The sequence below is a fragment of the Miscanthus floridulus genome, chromosome 3 (assembly GCF_019320115.1).
Source record: "Miscanthus floridulus cultivar M001 chromosome 3, ASM1932011v1, whole genome shotgun sequence".
In the NCBI taxonomy this organism is placed as follows: domain Eukaryota; kingdom Viridiplantae; phylum Streptophyta; class Magnoliopsida; order Poales; family Poaceae; genus Miscanthus; species Miscanthus floridulus.
Window position 1 is genome coordinate 73736823 of NC_089582.1, and position 21817 is coordinate 73758639.

The following is a 21817-nucleotide window of genomic DNA, read 5'->3' on the forward strand; positions in this document are numbered from 1 at the left end:
GAAGTGAGGTTCCACATGACCCACGTCGCCTAACCGACACCAACACTGTCTCCAAACAGAAAGAAACGATATTTCACATGACCCACGTCACCTAGGAGTTCCATCGGTTGCGTCTAAAATGATTTGTAAGCCTATGGTACATCTAGAGCAAACCATGCATCCATCTTGCACCGAAACTAACACTGTCTCCAAACGGAATGAAGTGAGATTCCACATTACCCACGTCACCTAAGCGACACCAACACTGTCTCCAAACAGAAAGAAGCGATATTCCACATGACCCACATCACCTAGGAGTTCCATCGGTTGCGTCCAAATTGATTTGTAAGCCTATGGTACATCTAGAGCAAACCATGCATCCATCTTGCACTGACACTAACACTGTCTCCAAATAGAATGAAGTCAGATTCCACATTACCCACGTCACCTAACCGACACCAACACTATCTCCAAACAGAAAGAAGCGAGATTCCACATGACCCACGTCACCTAGGAGTTCCATCGGTTATGTCCAAAATGATTTGTAAGCCTATGGTACATCTAGCACAAACCATGCACCCATCTTGCACCGAACCTAACACTATCTTCAAATGGAATGGAGTGAGGTTCCACATGACCCACGTCGCCAAACCAACACCAACACTATCTCCAAACAGAAAGAAGCGATATTCCACATGACCCACATCACCTAGGAGTTCCATTGGTTGCGTCCAAAATGATTTGTAAGCCTATGGTACATCTAGCGCAAACTATGCACCCATCTTGCACCGACACTAACACTGTCTCCAAATGGAATGAAGTGAGATTCCACATGACCAACGTCACCTAACTGACACCAACACTGTCTCCAAACAGAAAGAAGCGATATTCCACATGACCCACGTCACCTAGGAGTTCCATCGGTTGCATCCAAAATGATTTGTAAGCCTATGGTACATCTAGCGCAAACAATGCACTCCTCTTGCACCGACACTAACACTATCTCCAAACAGAATGAAGTGAGATTCCACATGACCCACGTCACCTAACACACCAACATTGTCTCCAAACGGAAAGAAGTGATATTCCACATGGCACACATCACCTAGGAGTTCCATCGGTTGCGTCCAAAATAATTTGTAAGCCTATGGTATATCTAGCGCAAACCATGCACCCATCTTGCACCGACACTAACACTGTCTCCAAACGGAATGAAGTGAGATTCCACATGACCCACGTCACCTAACCGACACCAACACTATCTCTAAACGGAAAGAAGCGATATTCCACATGACTCACGTCACCTAGGAGTTCCATCGGTTGCATCAAAAAAAAATTGTAAGCCTATGGTACATCTAACGCAAACCGTGCACCTATCTTGCACCAACACTAACATTGTCTCCAAACAGAATGAAGTGAGATTCCACCTGACCCACATCACCTAGGAGTTCTATCGGGTGCGTCCAAAATTATTTCTGATCCAATGGTACGTTTGACACAAACCGTGCACCTTTCTTGCGTCAAGATTAGCACCATGTCCGAAAGGCCAAAACGAGCTTCTAGTTGAGCCTATGGTACGTCTAGTGCAAACCATGTACCTATCTTTCACCGACATTAACACTGTCTCCAAACAGAAAGAAGTGAGATTCCACATGACCCACATCACCTAGGAGTTCCAACGGGTGCGACCAAAACGATTTCTGAGCCAATGGTACGTTCCACGCAAACCGTGCACCTATCTTGCGTCGAGATTAGCACTATATCCGAAAGTCCAAAATGAGCTTCCACTTGAGCCTCGTCACCTAGTGGTACCATCGAGCGCGTGCAAAACGATTTATAAGCCTATGGTAAGTCTAGCGCAAACCATGCACCTATCTTGCACCGACACCAACACAGTCTCCAAATGGAAAGAAGCGAGATTCTACATGACCCACGTCACCTAGGAGTTCTATTGGGTGTGTCCAAAATGATTTGTAAGCCTATGGTACATCTAGCGCAAACCATGCATCCATCTTGCACCGACACTAACAGTCTCCAAATGGAATGAAGTGAGATTCCACATGACCCACGTCACCTAACCGACACCAACACAGTCTCCAAACGAAAAGAAGCGAGATTCCACATGACCCACGTCACCTAGGAGTTCCATTGGGTGCGTCCAAAACGATTTGTAAGCCTATGGTACATCTAGCGCAAACCATGCACCCATCTTGCACCGACACTAACATCATCTCCAAACGGAATGAAGTCAGATTCCACAAGACCCACGTCACCTAACCAACACCAACACTGTCTCCAAACGGAAAGAAGCGATATTCCACATGACCCACGTCACCTAGGAGTTCCATCGGTTGCGTCCAAAATGATTTGTAAGCCTATGGTACATCTAGCGCAAACCATGCACCTTTCTTGCACCGACACTAACTCTGTCTCCAAACAGAATAAAGTGAGATTCCACATGACCCATGTCACCTTGGAGTTCCACCAGGTGCATCCAAAATGATTTCCGATCCAATGGTACGTTTGATGCAAACCGTGCACCTATCTTGTGTCAAGGTTAGCACCATGTCCGAAAGGCCGAAACGAGCTTCCAGTTGACCCTATCGTACGTCTAGCGCAAACCATGCACCTATCTTGCACCGTCATTAACACTGTCTCCAAATGGAAAGAAGTGAGATTCCACATGACCCACGTCACCTAGGAGTTCCATCGGTTGCGTCCAAAATGATTTGTAAGCCTATGGTACATCTAGCGCAAACCATGCACCCATCTTGCACCGACACTAACACTGTCTCCAAACGGAATGAAGTGAGAATCCACATGACCCACATCACCAAACCGACACCAACACTGTCTCCAAATGGAAAGAAGCGATATTCCACATGACCCATGGTACATCTAGCGCAAACAATGCACCTCTCTTGCACCAACACTAACATTGTCTCCAAACAGAATGAAGTGAGATTCCATATGACCCACGTCACGTAGGAGTTCCATCGGGTGCGTCCAAAATGATTTCTGATCCAATGGTATGTTTGACGCAAACCGTGCACCTTTCTTGCGATAAGATTAGAACCATGTCCGAAAGGCCAAAACGAGCTTCCAGTTGAGCTTATGGTATGTTTAATGCAAACCATGTACCTATCTTTCACCCACATTAACATTGTCTTCAAATGGAAAGAAGTGAGATTCCACATGACCCACATCACCTAGGAGTTCCAACGGGTGCGTCCAAAACAATTTCTGAGCCAACGATACATTCCACGCAAACCGTGCACCTATCTTGCGCCGAGATTAGCACTATATCCAAAAGTCTGAAATGAGCTTCCACTTGAGCCTCGTCACCTAGTGGTACCATCGAGCACGTGCAAAATGATTTATAAGCCTATGGTACGTCTAGCGCAAACATGCACCTATCTTGCACCGACACCAACATAGTCTCCAAATGGAAAGAAGCGAGATTCCACATGACCCACGTCACCTAGGAGTTCCATCGGGTGTGTCCAAAACAATTTGTAAGCCTATGGTACATCTAGCGCAAACCATGCACCCATCTTGCACCGACACTAACACTGTCTCCAAATGGAATGAAGTGAGATTCCATATGATCCACGTCACCTAACCGACACCAACACTGTCTCCAAACGGAAAGAAGTGAGATTCCACATGACCCACGTCACCTAGGAGTTCCATCAGTTGCGTCCAAAATGATTTGTAAGCCTATGGTACATCTAGCACAAACCATGCACCCATCTTGCACCGACACTAACACTGTCTTCAAACGGAATGAAGTGAGATTCCACATGACCCACATCACCTAGGAGTTCCATCGGGTGCGTCTAAAATGATTTCCGATCCAATGGTACGTTTGACACAAACCGTGCACCTTTCTTGTAACACCCTAGGTGTTTGGCTCCCACAAAATTGCATCTCATTTCATAAAGATGTGCATCATCTACCTCATCATGTCATTATTACTGAAACATGTATATGCAACATTCTCAATTATGTTTGTTTCATACTTGATTGATTGTGAATGGTAGTTAGTGCCACATGTAAATGCAACATGAGTTTCTCATACCTTGAAACATGGCAACATGGTAGTAATATGACAAGTTTAAAATTACAACAAAGTCATGAAACATGTGAAACATGGAATTGCAACATTAGGGTAAATTGAGTGTTTTGTTGTTTCATCACATGTGATACTTAGAAGTTGGTGTAGCACTTGTGTAGAGTGGTTAATTATGGTCTGATACACCTTAACTACACTTAGGGTAATTGATGGGACATTGTTCATGTGGATCAAAATGACTAAATTGCCCTCTAGGTGGAGGTTTGACTTTAGGATGACCTCTAGAGTGACTCTGTTTGACTGATTAAAAAGTCCAACCTAGAGACCTTGCATGGATGTGCACCCTTTACCAAAGTTGTAGCCAATTTATCAAGGAACAAAAGTCTCAATATGACCATCTCATGAAAATGGCTAGAACATGCTCAAACAGGGCCCACAAGTCAGGTTTCCCTGCTGATTTCAGACTTAGAAAATTTTTCTAAGTCCTAATGCCGTTTCAGTTGGATTGAGCCAACTTTGGCTTGATACAACTCATGATCCTTGGAGAATTAGCTATTGATTTCTAAATCAAAGTTGTAGCCCTATCATAGCTCTACAACTTTCATATACATTACTTCCACTAATTCGTCACGGTCTAAGAGATCAAACGTTGTCAACTTCGCCTGTCAGTCGGTTCATTTGAAAACTGAATTGAGTTTTAGACAAGCTACAGTGTTCGACAGGTTCAGAGTTCGACGGCCACGTGTATGCCGCGCGTCGCCGATCGCCTGATCACGCTGCCACGTGCCGCGGATGCCCTGGCACGGCCGGCCACGACATGAGCACCCCCATGCGCCTGCCCTCCCACTCGACCTTGCTCTCTATTTCCCCTCTCGCGTGTGCTGGAGCCACTGAGAGCAGCTGCCGCCACGCCATTGCTGCTGTGAGCGTCACCGCCGCGTAGCTCCTCCGCCAGTCTGCCCCGGAGAAATCGCTTGCGCACATAGAAGCGCCCTACACTGCTCTACTCGCTCGAGCTCTCCGTAGTCATGTCTGTGGCTAGGTGAGGGTCCTTTGGCCGATTCTGTAACCCCGCCATGTCCGGCGCCTCACCGGAGCACGAGCTCGCCGTGGCCTGAGCTGACCAGCGCTCCTCCGTGCCCCCTTTTTCTCCGCATTGTCTTCCCCGTGCCTCGTAGTGTCTCTAATCCTACCTCATCTAACCGCTACCACCCAAATGTCATCGGCGGGTGAGCCTCACCGGAGTAAACTCCGCCGCCGCATGGGCCTCTCCGTGGCTAGGCTTCCCGAGCACATTCCCTAACCCTAGCTTAGCACTAGTACTATCGCCAGAGCACCATGATGCCGTAGAACCATTCGCCTAGGCCAGCCGTGGTCGGAGCCAGTCGGCGCACCATCGTGCTGCGCCATCGAGCCACCATGGCCGACGATGAGCCATTTCCAGTGCACCTCTGCCCTAACCATGTACCTCTATCGATGTGGGATGGTGAGGAGAACACCAAGGTGGGGTCGGTTTTGCCGGCGGATTCGCCGTCGGTGAGCTATCGCCGTTTAACCGCCGATCCTCACCGTGCTCTGTTTTTGTGTCGATGACGTGTGGGCCCTTTCTGTTCTGTGGGTCCCGAGTATCAGTGACAGTGAAGAAAGAAGCTAGTTCATTATTTTAGTTTTGAATCCAGTTTTGTAAATTTGATAACTCAAGTTTGGTAGATCCAAATGATGTGGTTCCAATTTTGTTAAGTCCCTGGTAATGTCTAGTTATATTAAAAATATAATTTATGCCATGTTCTATTATGAAAAATGGAGTTGCTAATTATCTCTTTTAATCATGTGGGAAATAGGGGTAATTATATCTTTTTCTGTATAGCTCCAAATGGCATGAAATTTTTATGGTGTACTGCTCATATTATGAATAGCTTGTAGTTAAATTTTCATACACTTTGGACACTATATGTAGGAGTTAGGTAATTCTCTTGTTTGCATGGATGGATGTTGTGTGAATTTTCATAATTTTTCTATAGATCCAGTAAAGGTAAAATTTGGTGAGTGCTATTCTTATGCTAGAAAGATACTAGGAAAAATGTGAAATCTGTTGCTTGACACTTTTCAATAGGGTTTCCTAATTATGCTAGAAATAGACCTGCCATCTGTTATTTTTGATACAGCAAGTTCTGCTTGTCCAATTGCTTTGAAAATTTTATGGTAGTCTATGTGAAGCATGAGGTAGCTACTATAAGTTTTGTAGATTTTTCTATACAATTTTACTATATGTTGCTTTAATCACCTAATTAACTAAATAAATTAGAAAAGGACATTAAATAATTTATTTAGAAGTTGGCACTATACTTTCTGATGTTCCTCTGGTATGCACAACAAGTTGGTAAACTTGGTTTGGTCCAATTATGCTTTTGCATCATCACTAAATATTTAATTTTGTAAACCTGCCATTTCTAGACAGATTCTATGTTTACTTTAATTTGATTTGGTTAACGTAAGAATCATGCTTTGATGTTTACAAATGATTTGTAGAGAATTTCATAAGCTTTCCAGAATGTCCTCTTGCAAGTCATTTGAATTTGTAGAACTCTTATCGTGATTGAATTAAGGAACTGCTCGTTTGCATATGAAACCTTAACTATTGATTTAAGTATGCCTTTACTATTCCTAAGCTTGTGGTAATGTTCCTAGGTGTTAGGCCTTTAACTGAAGATGAGCATCTTTATCTTAGGTTATGCAAGTTAGGTAAGTTGATCTTGTTCTTCAAGTTAAGTTAGATACATGTTTTAAAGTGATTTGAATAGAGCTATTCTTAATCGGTAAACGAGTGTCCAGTGATGTTTTCGTTAAACACTTACTGTGATCCATTCATCATGAGCATCATGTCATTCCTTATGCATCCATGATATTTATCTTGTGCATCGGCATGCAATAGGTGTACTGGAAGGAGTGACACTGCTGGAATTTGAGGAACCGAGCGGGGAGCAGCAGCAGCCAACACCGGAGGTTCAGGAGGTGCAGCCCTCAGGAGAAGTGCCAGACGAGGTCACCGTTGAGTGCCCGGATCACCGTCCGTGCAACTTTGTGAAAGGCAAGCCCCGGAGCATATTAAGCCTCCTAATTTCTGAAATACAATTAAAGTATTATTGTTACATATATATTGTGGCATTAAGTTTAGGTGTTGGATGCAAACACTTGCTGCATTGGTTATCCAATCCTTGTCCAGATATTGATACCCTGAATCCTATGTAGCTCAGGCTCATGTAGTGCTTAGCCCTGCTTAAACGCGGTAGAAGTCAGGTGATTTCCTGTCACCTGCAAGCTATAGGGATATACATATGGCACGGTTGGCTATATTTGCTATCGTGGAAAAGAACCTGTCTTAATTTGAATTGAAGACCGAGCGGAGGCTTACCGGTTTATAGTGACTCCGTCTGTGTCGCTTAAGGACTGAATCTTGGAGCCTTTCCTATTCATGTTGAACGCATGCCTCTCTCTTAGTTGGCTGGGTCTAGAGACCGACCACAAAGCCGAGTAGCTCACCTCAGGCCGGGAGTCGATAAGTATAAAGTACACCTCAGAAGGGAGCCGTAGGCGTGAGTCTAAGGGCAGGTGAGTTAAAAGTCCTGATCGTCCTGGCAGAAGGGTAATCCCTGAGAGTGTTGGCGCTGATCGAACCCACGAATTTGGTTCCTGAGTTGTCCCAAAGGTGACCCACAGCTACCCTTGCAAAGTATGCCAGGGTGAGAGTTAGGAATACCCCCTCAGCTGAGTTGTAATTCGATTCGAGTCGCCGTCTCTCACCGGTTAGTGAGAACTTGATAGGCTTATCTCCAAAGTAGATACACTAAATAACATAATGGTTCAGGAATGATGGTATGATGATGACAGCCTTATTATACCTGCTATGGTTAATATTGTTTGCTCCTAATAAGTGAGTGCTCTAGTACAGGTGCTAATCTAGTGGACAGGTAAATGATGATAAACTTGATGCTAAGTTTAAATTGGTCACTATATTCATAAGCTCTTTTATGCAACTGTGTCAAGCTAGCCCACCTCATAAGCCTTGCATGAACCTTGGTGTCTTTTATTTCTAGTTTTGATGGGTAAGTCTAGCTGAGTACCTTCTCGTACTCAAGGTTTATCTCCCACCTATTGCAGATGACCAGTTCTACTTTGGTTGTTGCAAGTATTGCCTTCTCCTGGCTGGGGATGAAGACTAGACCATTGGATGCGGTCTCTCCTAGTTCTCGTACCTGAAGATGCTTTTGGTGGGACATGACTAAGATCTGGCAATGTATTTGAAACTATGAAGTTATGTACTAAACTATGTTGCTTCCGCAAATTTGAACTTGGTTTGTAATATTTTATTTGAACTCTGATGGATGTAATCCGGATGCCACTTGTGAAATGTTGTAACGAATGATGTGTTGTGTTGAATCACTATGGTCTTGGTTTGTATGTCGGGAGTTGTTTGAAATCCTTCGTGATTTCCGGACTACCGGGATTATGGGAGCTTAAGTACAGGAATTTAATCACTTCGGTGATTGTTTTTGTACTTACATTCTTATAATTTGGTCGGTTCTGTTACATTTCTTGCATCAAGATTAGCACCATGTCCGAAAGGCCAAAACGAGCTTCCAGTTGAGCCTATGGCACGTCTAGTGCAAACCATGTACCTATCTTGCACCGAAATTGACATTGTCTCCAAACGGAAAGAAGTGAGATTCCACATGACCCACAACACCTAGGAGTTCCAACGGGTGCGTCCAAAACAATTTCTGAGCCAATGGTACATTCCATGCAAACCGTGCACCTATCTTGCGTCGAGATTAGCACTATATCTGAAAGTTCGAGACAAGCTTCCACTTGAGACTCATCACCTAGTGGTACCATCGAGCATGTGCAAAACGATTTATAAGCCTATGGTACGTCTAGCGCAAACCATGCACCTATCTTGCACCAACACCAACACAGTCTCCAAATGGAAAGAAGCGAGATTCCAAATGACCCACGTCACCTAGGAGTTCCATCAGGTGCGTCCAAAATGATTTGTAAGCCTATGGTACATCTAGCGCAAACCATCAACCATCTTGCACCGACACAAACACTATCTCCAAATAGAATGAAGTGAGATTCCACATGACCCACGTCACCTAACCTACACCAAAACTATCTCCAAACGGAAAGAAGCAAGATTCCACATGACCCACGTCACCTAGGAGTTCCATCGGTTGCGTCCAAAATGATTTGTAAGCCTATGGTACATCTAGCGCAAACCATGCACCCATCTTGCACCGACACTAACACTGTCTCCAAATGGAATGAAGTGAGATTCCACATGACCCACGTCACCTAACCGACACCAACACTGTCTCCAAACAGAAAGAAGCGATATTCCACATGACCCACGTCACCTAAGTGTTCCATCGGTTGCGTCCAAAATGATTTGTAAGCCTATGGTACATCTAGCGCACACCATGCACTCATCTTTCACCGACACTAACACTATCTCCAAACAGAATGAAGTGAGATTCCACACGACCCACGTCACCTAACCAACACCAACACTGTCTCCAAGCAGAAAGAAGCGAGATTCCACATGACCCACGTCACCTAAGAGTTCCATCGGTTGCGTCCAAAATGATCTGTAAGCCTATGGTACATCTAGCGCAAACCATGCACCCATCTTGCACCGAAACTAACACTGTCTCCAAACGAAATGAAGTGAGATTCCACATGACCCACGTCACTTAGGAGTTCCGTCGGGTGCGTCCAAAATGATTTCTGATCCAATGGTACGTTTGACGCAAACCGTGCACCTTTCTTGCGTCAAGATTAGCACCATGTCCGAAAGGCCAAAATGAGCTTCCAGTTGAGCCTATGGTACGTCTAGTGCAAACCACGTACCTATCTTTCACCGACATTGACACTGTCTCCAAACGGAAAGAAAGATTCCACATGACCCACATCACCTAGGAGTTCCAACGAGGGCGTCCAAAACGATTTCTGAGCCAATGGTACGTTCCACGCAACCCGTGCACCTATCTTGCGTCGAGATTAGCACTATATTCGAAAGTCTGAAACGAGCTTGCACTTGAGCCTCGTCACCTAGTGGTACCATCGAGTGCGTGCAAAATGATTTATAAGACTATGGTACGTCTAGCGCAAACCATGCACCTATCTTGCACTGACACCAACGTTGACTCCAAATGGAAAGAAGCAAGATTCCACATGACCCACGTCACCTAGGTGTTCCATCGGGTGCGTCCAAAACGATTTGTAAGCCTACGGTACATCTAGCGCAAACCATGCACCCATCTTGCACCGACACTAACACTGTCTCCAAATGGAATGAAGTGAGATTCCACATGACCCACATCACCTAACCGACACCAACACTGTCTCCAAATGGAAAGAAGTGAGATTCCACATGACCCACATCACCTAGGAGTTTCATTGGTTGCGTCCAAAATGATTTGTAAGCCTATGGTACATCTAGCGCAGACCATGCACCCATCTTACACCGACACTAACACTGTCTCCAAATGGAATGAAGTGAGATTCCACATGACCCATGTCACCTAGGAGTTCCAACGGGTGCGTCAAGAATAGCACCTTGTCCGAAAAGGCCGAAATGAGCTTCCAGTTGAGCCTCCGTCTAGTGCAAACCATGTACCTATCTTGCACCGACATTAAAATTGTCTCCAAACAGAAAGAAGTGAGATTCCACATGACCTACACCACCTAGAAGTTCCAACGGGTGCGTCCAAAATGATTTCTGAGCTAATGGTACATTCCACGCAAAACAGTGCACCTATCTTGCGTCAAGATTAGCACTATATCCGAAAGTCCAAAACAAGCTTCCACTTGAGACTCATCACCTAGTGGTACCATCGAGCGCGTGCAAAATGATTTATAAGCCTATGGTACGTCTAGCGCAAACCATGCACCTATCTTGCACCGACACCAACACAGTCTCCAAATGGAAAGAAGCGAGATTCAACATGACCCACATAACCTAGGAGTTCCAGCAGGTGCGTCCAAAACGATTTGTAGGCCTATGGTACATCTAGCGCAAACCATGCACCCATCTTGCACCGACACTAACACTATCTCCAAATGGAATGAAGTGAGATTCCACATGACCCACATCACCTAACCGACACCAACACTGTCTCCAAATGGAAAGAAGTGAGATTCCACATGACCCACATCACCTAGGAGTTCCATTGGTTGCGTCCAAAATGATTTGTAAGCCTATGGTACATCTAGCGCAAATCATGCACCCATCTTGCACCGACACTAACACTATCTTCAAATGTAATGAAGTGAGATTCCACATGACCCACGTCACCTAACCGACACCAACACTGTCTCCAAACATAAAGAAGCGATATTCCACATGACCCACGTCACCTAGGAGTTCCATCGGTTGTGTCCAAAATGATTTGTAAGCCTATGGTACATCTAGCGCAAACCATGCACTCATCTCGCACCAACACGAACACTATCTCCAAACGGAATGAAGTGAGATTCCACATGACCCACGTCACCTAATCGACACCAACACTGTCTCTAAACGGAAACAAGTGATATTCCACATGACACACGTCACCTAGGAGTTCCATCAGTTGCATCCAAAACGATTTGTAAGCGTATGGTACATCTAGCGCAAACCATGCACCCATCTTGCACCGACACTAACACTGTCTCCAAACGGAATGAAGTGAGATTCCACATGACCCACATCACCTAACCGACACCAACACTATCTCCAAACGGAAAGAAGCGATATTCCACATGACCCACGTCACCTAGGAGTTCCATCGGTTGCGTCCAAAATGATTTGTAAGCCTATGGTACATCTAGCGCAAACCATGCACCTATCGTGCATCAACACTAACATTGTCTCCAAACAGAATGAAGTGAGAATCCACATGACCCACGTCACCTAGGAGTTCCATCGGGTGCGTCCAAAATGATTTCCGATACAATGGTACGTTTGACGCAAACCGTGCACCTTTCTTGCGTCAAGATTAGCACCATGTCTGAAAAGGCCAAAACGAGTTTCCAGTTGAGCCTATGGTACGTCTAGTGCAAACCATGTACCTATCTTGCACCGACATTAACACTGTCTCCAAACAGAAAGAAGTGAGATTCCACATGACCCACATCACCTAGGAGTTCCAACGGGTGCGTCCAAAACGATTTCTGAGCCAATGGTACGTTCCATGCAAACCGTGCACCTATCTTGCATTGAGATTAGCACTATATCTGAAAGTCTGAAACGAGCTTCCACTTGAGCCTCGTCACCTAGTGGTACCATCGAGCGCATGTAAAACGATTTATAAGCCTATGGTACGTCTAGCGCAAACCATGCACCTATCTTGCACCGACACCAACACAGTCTCCAAATGGAAAGAAGCGAGATTCCACATGACCCACGTCACCTTGGAGTTCCATCGGGTGCGTCCAAAATGATTTGTAAGCCTATGGTACATCTAGCGCAAACCATGCACCCATCTTGCACCGACACTAACACTGTCTCTAAATGGAATGAAGTGAGATTCCACATGACCCACGTCACCTAACCGACACCAACGCTGTCTCCAAACGGAAAAGCAAGATTCCACATGACCCACATCACCTAGGAGTTCCATCGGTTGCGTCCAAAATGATTTGTAAGCCTATGGTACATCTAGCGCAAACCATGCACCCATCTTGCACCGACACTAACACTGTCTCCAAATGGAATGAAGTGAGATTCCACATGACCCACGTCACCTAACCGACACCAACACTGTCTCCAAACAGAAAGAAGCGATATTCCACATGACCCACGTCACCTAGGATTTCCATCGATTGCGTCCAAAACGATTTGTAAGCCTATGGTACATCAAGCACAAACCATGCACCCATCTTGCACCGACACTAACACTGTCTCCAAATGGAATGAAGTGAGATTCCACATGACCCACGTCAACTAACCGACACCAACACTGTCTCCAAACGGAAAGATGCGATATTCCATATGACCCACGTCACCTAGGAGTTCCATCGGTTGCGTCCAAAATAATTTGTAAGCCTATGGTACATCTTGCGCAAACCATGCACGTTTCTTGCACCAACACTAACACTGTCTCCAACCGGAATGAAGTGAGATTCCACATGACCCACATCACCTAGGAGTTCCATCGGGTGCGTCCAAAATGATTTCCAATCCAATGGTACGTTTGATGCAAACCGTGCACCTATTTTGCGTCAAGATTAGCACCATGTCCGAAAGGCCAAAACAAGCTTCCAGTTGAGCCTATGGTACGTCTAGCGGAAACCATGCACCTATCTTGCACCGACATTAACACTCTCTCCAAATGGAAAGAAGTGAGATTCCACATGACCCACATCACCTAGGAGTTCCATCGGGTGCGCCCAAAACGATTTCTGAGCCAATGGTACGTTCCACGCAAACCGTGCTCCTATCTTGCGTCAAGATTTGCACTATATCCGAAAGGCCGAATCGAGCTTCCACTTGAGCCTCGTCAACTAGTGGTACCATCGAGTGCGGCCAATACGATTTGTAAGCCAATGTTACATCTAGCGCAAACCATGCACCTATCTTGCACCGACACTAACACTGTCTCCTAATGGAGAGAAGTGAGATTCCACATGTCCCATGTCTCCTAGGAGTTCCATCGGGTGCGTCCAAAATGATGTCCGATCCTATGGTACGTTCGACACAAACCGTGCACCTATCTTGCGTCAAGGTTAGCACTATATCCAAAAGACCGAAACGAGCTTCCACTTGTGCCTCGTCACCTAGTGGTACCATCAAGTGTGTCCAAAATGATTTATAAGCCTAAGGTACACATAGCGCAAACCATGCACCTATCTTGCACCAACACCAACACTGTCTCCAAACGGAAAGAAGTGAGATTCCACATGACCCACGTCACCTAGGAGTTCCATCTGGTGCGTCCAAAATGATTTTGTAAGCCTATGGTACATCTAGCACAAACCATGCACCCATCTTGCACCGACATTGACACTGTCTCCAAACAAAATGAAGTGAGATTCCACAAGACCCACGTCACCTAACTGACACCAACATTGTCTCCAAATAGAAAGAAGCGATATTCCACATGACCCACATCACCTAGGAGTTCCATTGGTTGCATCCAAAATGATTTGTAAGCCTATGGTACATCTAGCGCAAACCATGTACCCATCTTGCACCGACACTAACACTGTCTCCCAACGGAATGAAGTGAGATTCCACATGACCCACGTCAACTAACTGACACCAACACTGTCTCCAAATAGAAAGATGCGATATTCCATATGACCCACGTCACCTAGGAGTTCCATCGGTTGCGTCCAAAACGATTTGTAAGCCTATGGTACATCTTGCGCAAACCATGCACCTTTCGTGCACCAACACTAACACTGTCTCCAAACAGAATGAAGTGAGATTCCACATGACCCACATCACCTAGGAGTTCCATAGGGTGCGTCCAAAATGATTTCCAATCCAATGGTGCGTTTGACGCAAACCGTGCACCTATCTTGCGTCAAGATTAGCACCATGTCCGAAAGGCCAAAACAAGCTTCCAGTTGAGCCTATGGTACGTCTAGCGGAAACCATGCACCTATCTTGCACTGACATTAACACTCTCTCCAAACAGAAAGAAGTGAGATTCCACATGACCCACATCACCTAGGAGTTCCATCGGGTGCGTCCAAAACGATTTCTGAGCCAATGGTACGTTCCACGCAAACCGTGCTCCTATCTTGCGCCAAGATTTGCACTATATCCAAAAGGCCAAAATGAGCTTCCACTTGAGCCTCGTCACCTAGTGGTACCATCGAGTGCGGCCAAAATGATTTATAAGCCGATGTTACATCTAGCGCAAACCATGCACCTATCTTGCACCGACACTAACACTATCTCCTAATGGAGAGAAGTGAGATTCCACATGTCCCATGTCTCCTAGGAGTCCCATCGGGTGCGTCCAAAATGATGTCCGATCCTATGGTACGTTCGACGCAAACCGTGCACCTATCTTGCGTCAAGATTAGCACTATATCCAAAAGACTGAAACGAGCTTCCACTTGTGCCTCGTCACCTAGTGGTACCATCGAGTGCGTCCAAAACGATTTATAAGCCTAAGGTACACGTAGCGCAAACCATGCACCTATCTTGCACCGACACCAACACTATCTCCAAATGGAAAGAAGTGAGATTCCACATGACCCATGTCACCTAGGAGTTCCATCTGGTGCGTCCAAAACGATTTTGTAAGCCTATGGTACATCTAGCACAAACCATGCACCCATCTTGCACCGACATTGACACTGTCTCCAAACAAAATGAAGTGAGATTCCACAAGACCCACGTCACCTAACCGACACCAACACTATCTCCAAACAGAAAGAAGCGATATTCCACATGACCCACGTCACCTAGGAGTTCCATCGGTTGCGTCCAAAATGATTTGTAAGCCTATGGTACATCTAGCGCAAACCATGCACCCATCTTGCACCGACACTAACACTGTCTCCCAACGGAATGAAGGGAGATTCCACATGACCCACGTCAACTAACTAACACCAACACTGTCTCCAAATAGAAAGATGCGATATTCCATATGACCCACGTCACCTAGGAGTTCCATCGGTTGCGTCCAAAATGATTTGTAAGCCTATGGAACATCTTGCGCAAACCATGCACCTTTCTTGCACCAACACAAACACTGTCTCCAAATAGAATGAAGTGAGATTCCACATGACCCACATCACCTAGGAGTTCCATCGGGTGTGTCCAAAATGATTTCCAATCCAATGGTACGTTTGACGCAAACCGTGCACCTATCTTGCGTAAAGATTAGCACCATGTCCGAAAGGCCAAAACAAGCTTCCAGTTGAGCCTATGGTACATCTAGTGGAAACCATGCACCTATCTTGCACCGACATTAACACTCTCTCCAAACGGAAAGAAGTGAGATTCCACATGACCCACATCACCTAGGAGTTCCATCAGGTGCGTCCAAAATGATTTCTGAGCCAATGGTACGTTCCACGCAAACCGTGCTCCTATCTGGCACCAAGATTTGCACTATATCCAAAAGGCCAAAACGAGCTTCCACTTGAGCCTCGTCACCTAGTGGTACCATCGAGTGCGGCCAAAATGATTTGTAAGCCGATGTTACATCTAGCGCAAACCATGCACCTATCTTGCACCGACACTAACACTGTCTCCTAACGGAAAGAAGTGAGATTCCACATGTCCCACGTCTCCTAGGAGTTCCATAGGGTGCGTCCAAAATGATGTCCGATCCTATGGTTCATTCGACGCAAACCATGCACCTATCTTGCATCAAGATTAGCACTATATCCAAAAGGCCAAAACGAGCTTCCACTTGTGCCTCATCACCTAGTGGTACCATCAAGTGCGTCCAAAATGATTTATAAGCCTAAGGTACATGTAGCACAAACCATGCACTTATCTTGCACCGACACCAACACTGTCTCCAAACGGAAAGAAGTGAGATTCCATATGACCCACGTTACCTAGGAGTTCCATCTGGTGCGTCCAAAACGATTTTGTAAGCCTATGGTACATCTAGCAAAAACCATGCACCCATCTTGCACCGACATTGACACTGTCTCCAAACAGAATGAAGATACATTCCACAAGACCCACGTCACCTAACCAACACCAACACTGTCTCCAAACAAAAAGAAGCAATATTCCACATGACCCACGTCACCTAGGAGTTCCATCGGTTGCGTCCAAAACGATTTGTAAGCCTATGGTACATCTAGTGCAAACCATGCATCCATCTTGCACCGACACTAACACTGTGTCCAAACGGAATGAAGTGAGATTCCACAAGACCCACATCACCTAACCAACACCAACACTGTCTCCAAACGGAAAGAAGCGATATTCCACATGACCCATATCACATAGGAGTTCCATCGGTTGCGTCCAAAATGATTTGTAAGCCTATGGTACATCTAGCGCAAACCATGCACCCATCTTGCACCGACACTAACACTATCTTCAAACGGAATGAAGTGAGATTCCACATGACCCACGTCACCTAACCGACAGCAACACTGTCTCCAAACGGAAAAGAAGTGATATTCCATATGACCCACGTCACCTAGGAGTTCCATCGGTTGCGTCCAAAACGATTTGTCTGCCTATGGTACATCTAGCGCAAACCATGCACCTTTCTTACACCAACACTAACACAGTCTCCAAACAGAATGAAGTGAGATTCCACATGACCCACGTCTCCAAGTAGTTCCATCGGATACGTCCAAAATGATTTCTGATCCAATGGTACGTTTCATGCAAACCGTGCACCTATCTTGCGTCAAGATTAGCACCATGTCCAAAAGGCCAAAACGAGCTTCTAGTTGAGTCTATGGTACGTCTAGCGCAAACAATGCACCTATCTTGCACCGACATTAACACTATCTTGAAACAGAAAGAAGTGAGATTCCACATGACCTACATCACCTAGGAGTTCCATTGGTTGCGTCCAAAATGATTTGTAAGCCTATGGTACATCTAGCGCAAACCATGCACCCATCTTGCACCGACATTAACACTGTCTCCAAACAGAATGAAGTGAGATTCCACAAGGCCCACGTCACCTAACCGACACCAACACTGTCTCCAAAAAGAAAGAAGCGATATTCCACATGACCCACGTCAACTAGGAGTTCCATCGATTGCGTCCAAAATGATTTGTAAGCCTATGGTACATCTAGCGCAAACCATGCACCTTTCTTGCACCAACACTAACACTATCTCCAAACAAAATGAAGTGAGATTCCACATGACCCACGTCACCTAGTAGTTCCATCGGGTGCGTCCAAAATGATTTCTGATCCAATGGTACGTTTGATGCAAACCGTGCACCTATCTTGCGTCAAGATTAGCACCAAGTCTGAAAGGCCAAAACAAGCTTCCAGTTGAGCCTATGGTACGTCTAGCGCAAACCATGCACCTATCTTGCACCGACATTGACACTATCTCCAAATAGAATGAAGTGAGATTCCACTAGACCCACGTCACCTAACCGACACCAACACTGTCTCCATACAGAAAGAAGCGATATTCCACATGACCCACGGCAACTAGGAGTTCCATCGGTTGCGTCCAAAATGAATTGTAAGCCTATGGTACATCTTCCGCAAACTATGCACCTTTCTTGCACCAACACTAACACTGTCTCCAAACGGAATGAAGTGAGATTCCACATGACCCACGTCACCTAGTAGTTCCATCGGGTGCGTCCAAAATGAATTCTGATCCAATGGTACATTTGATGCAAACCGTGCACCTATCTTGCGTCAAGATTAGCACCATGTCCGAAAGGCCGAAACGAGCTTCCAGTTGAGCCTATGGTACGTCTAGCGCAAACCATGCACCCATCTTGCACCGACATTGACACTGTCTCCAAACAGAATGAAGTGAGATTCCACAAGACCCACGTCACCTAACCGACACCAACACTATCTCCAAACAGAAAGAAACGATATTCCACATGACTCACGTCAACTAGGAGTTCCATCGGTTGCGACCAAAACGATTTGTAAGCCTATGGTACATCTTGCGCAAACCATGCACCTTTCTTGCACCAACACTAACACTGTCTCCAAACGGAAAGAAGTGAGATTCCACATGACCTACATCACCTAGATGTTCCATCGAGTGCGTCCAAAACAATTTCTGAGCCAATGGTACGTTCCACGCAAACCGTGCTCCTATCTTGCGTCAAGATTTGCACTATATCCGAAAGGCCAAAACGAGCTTCCACTTAAGCCTCATCACCTAGTGGTACCATCGAGTGCGGCCAAAATGATTTGTAATCCGATGATACATCTAGCGCAAACCATGCACCTATCTTGCACCGACACTAACACTATCTCCTAATGGAAAGAAGTGAGATTCCACAAGTCCCACGTCTCCTAGGAGTTCCATCGGGTGCGTCCAAAATGATGTCTGATGCTATGGTACGTTCGACGCAAACCGTGCACCTATCTTGCGTCAAGATTAGCACTATATCCAAAAGGCCTAAACGAGCTTCCACTTGTGCCTCGTCACCTAGTGGTACCATCGAGTGCATCCAAAATGATTTATAAGCCTAAGGTACAGGTAGCGCAAACCATGCACCTATCTTGCATCGACACCAACACTGTCTCCAAACGGAAAGAAGTGAGATTCCACATGACCCACATCACCTAGGAGTTCCATCTGGTGCGTCCAAAATGATTTGTAAGCCTATGGTACATCTAGCGCAAACCATGCACCCATCTTGCACAGACAATGACACTGTCTCCAAACAGACTGAAGTGAGATTCCACAAGACCCATGTCACCTAACCGACACCAACACTGTCTCCAAATAGAAAGAAGCGATATTCCACATGACCCACGTCAACTAGGAGTTCCATCGGTTGCGTCCAAAACGATTTGTAAGCCAATGGTACATCTTGCGCAAACCATGCACCCATCTTGCACCGACACTCACTCTGTCTCCAAACGGAATAAAGTGAGATTCCACAAGACCCACATCACCTAACCAACACCAACACTATCTCCAAACAGAAAGAAAAGATATTCCACATGACCCACGTCACCTAGGAGTTCCATCGGTTGCATCCAAAACAATTTGTAAGCCTATGGTACATCTAGCGCAAACCATGCACCCATCTTGCACCGACACTAACACTGTATCCAAACGGAATGAAGTGAGATTCCACATGACCCACATCACCTGACCGACACCAACACTATCTCCAAACAGAAAGAAGTGAGATTCCACATGACCCACGTCACCTAGGAGTTCCACCGGTTGCGTCCAAAATGATTTGTAAGCCCTACATCTAGCGCAAACCATGCACCCATCTTGCATCGACACTAACACTGTCTCCAAACGGAATGAAGTGAGATTCCACAAGACCCACGTCACCTAACCGACACCAACACTGTCTCCAAACGGAAAGAAGCGATATTCCACATGACCCACGTCACCTAGGAGTTCCATCGTTTGCGTCCAAAATGATTTGCAAGCCTATGGTACATCTAGCGCAAACCATGCACCCATCTTGCACCGACACTAACACTGTCTCCCAATGGAATGAAGTGAGATTCCACATGACCCACGTCAACTAACTGACACCAACACTGTCTCCAAATGGAAAGATGCGATATTCCATATGACCCACGTCACCTAGGAGTTCCATCGGTTGCGTCCAAAACAATTTGTAAGCCTATGGTACATCTTGCGCAAACCATGCACCTTTCTTGCACCAACACTAACACTGTCTCTAAACGGAATGAAGTGAGATTCCACATGACCCACATAACCTAGAAGTTCCATTGGGTGCGTCCAAAATGATTTCCAATCCAATGGTACATTTGATGCAAACCGTGCACCTATCTTGCGTCAAGATTAGCACCATGTCCGAAAGGCCAAAATGAGCTTCCAGTTGAGCCTATGGTACGTCTAGCGGAAACCATGCACCTATCTTGCATCGACATTAACACTCTCTCCAAACGGAAAGAAGTGAGATTCCACATGACCCACATCACCTAGGAGTTCCATCGGGTGCATCCAAAACGATTTCTGAGCCAATGGTACGTTCCACGCAAACCGTGCTCCTATCTTGCGCCAAGATTTGCACTATATCTGAAAGGCCGAAACGAGCTTTGACTTCAGCCTCGTCACCTAGTGGTACCATCGAGGGCGGCCAAAATGATTCGTAAGCCGATGTTACATCTAGCGTAAACCATGCACCTATCTTGTACCGACACTAACACTGTCTCCTAACGGAAAGAAGTGAGATTCCACATGTCCCACGTCTCCTAGGTGTTCCATCGGGTATGTCCAAAATGATGTCCTATCCTATGGTACGTTTGACGCAAACCATGCACCTATCTTGCGTCAAGATTAGTACTATATCCAAAAGGCCAAAACGAGCTTCCACTTGTGCCTCGTCACATAGTGGTACCATCAAGTGCATCCAAAATGATTTATAAGCCTAAGGTACATGTAGCGCAAGCCATGCACCTTTCTTGCACCGACACCAACACTGTTTCCAAACGGAAAGAAGTGAGATTCCACATGACCCACGTTACCTAGGAGTTCCATCTGATGCGTCCAAAATGATTTTGTAAGCCTACGGTACATCTAGCAAAAACCATGCACCCATCTTGCACTGACATTGACACTGTCTCCAAACAGAATGAAGATAGATTCCACAAGAACCACGTCACCTAACCGACACCAACACTGTCTCCAAACAGAAAGAAGCAATATTCCACATGACCCACGTCACCTAGGAGTTCCATCGGTTGCGTCCAAAATGATTTGTAAGCCTATGGTGCATCTAGCGCAAACCATGCACCCATCTTGCACCGACACTAACACTGTCTCCCAATGGAATGAAGTGAGATTCCACTTGGCCCACGTCAACTAACTGACACCAACACTGTCTCCAAATGGAAAGATGCGATATTCCATATGACCCACGTCACCTAGGAGTTCCATCGGTTGCGTCCAAAACAATTTGTAAGCCTATGGTACATCTTGCGCAAACCATGCACCTTTCTTGCACCAACACTAACACTGTCTCCAAATGGAATGAAGTGAGATTCCACATGATCCACATCACCTAGGAGTTCCATCGGGTGCGTCCAAAATGATTTCCAATCCAATGGTACGTTTGATGCAAACCGTGCACC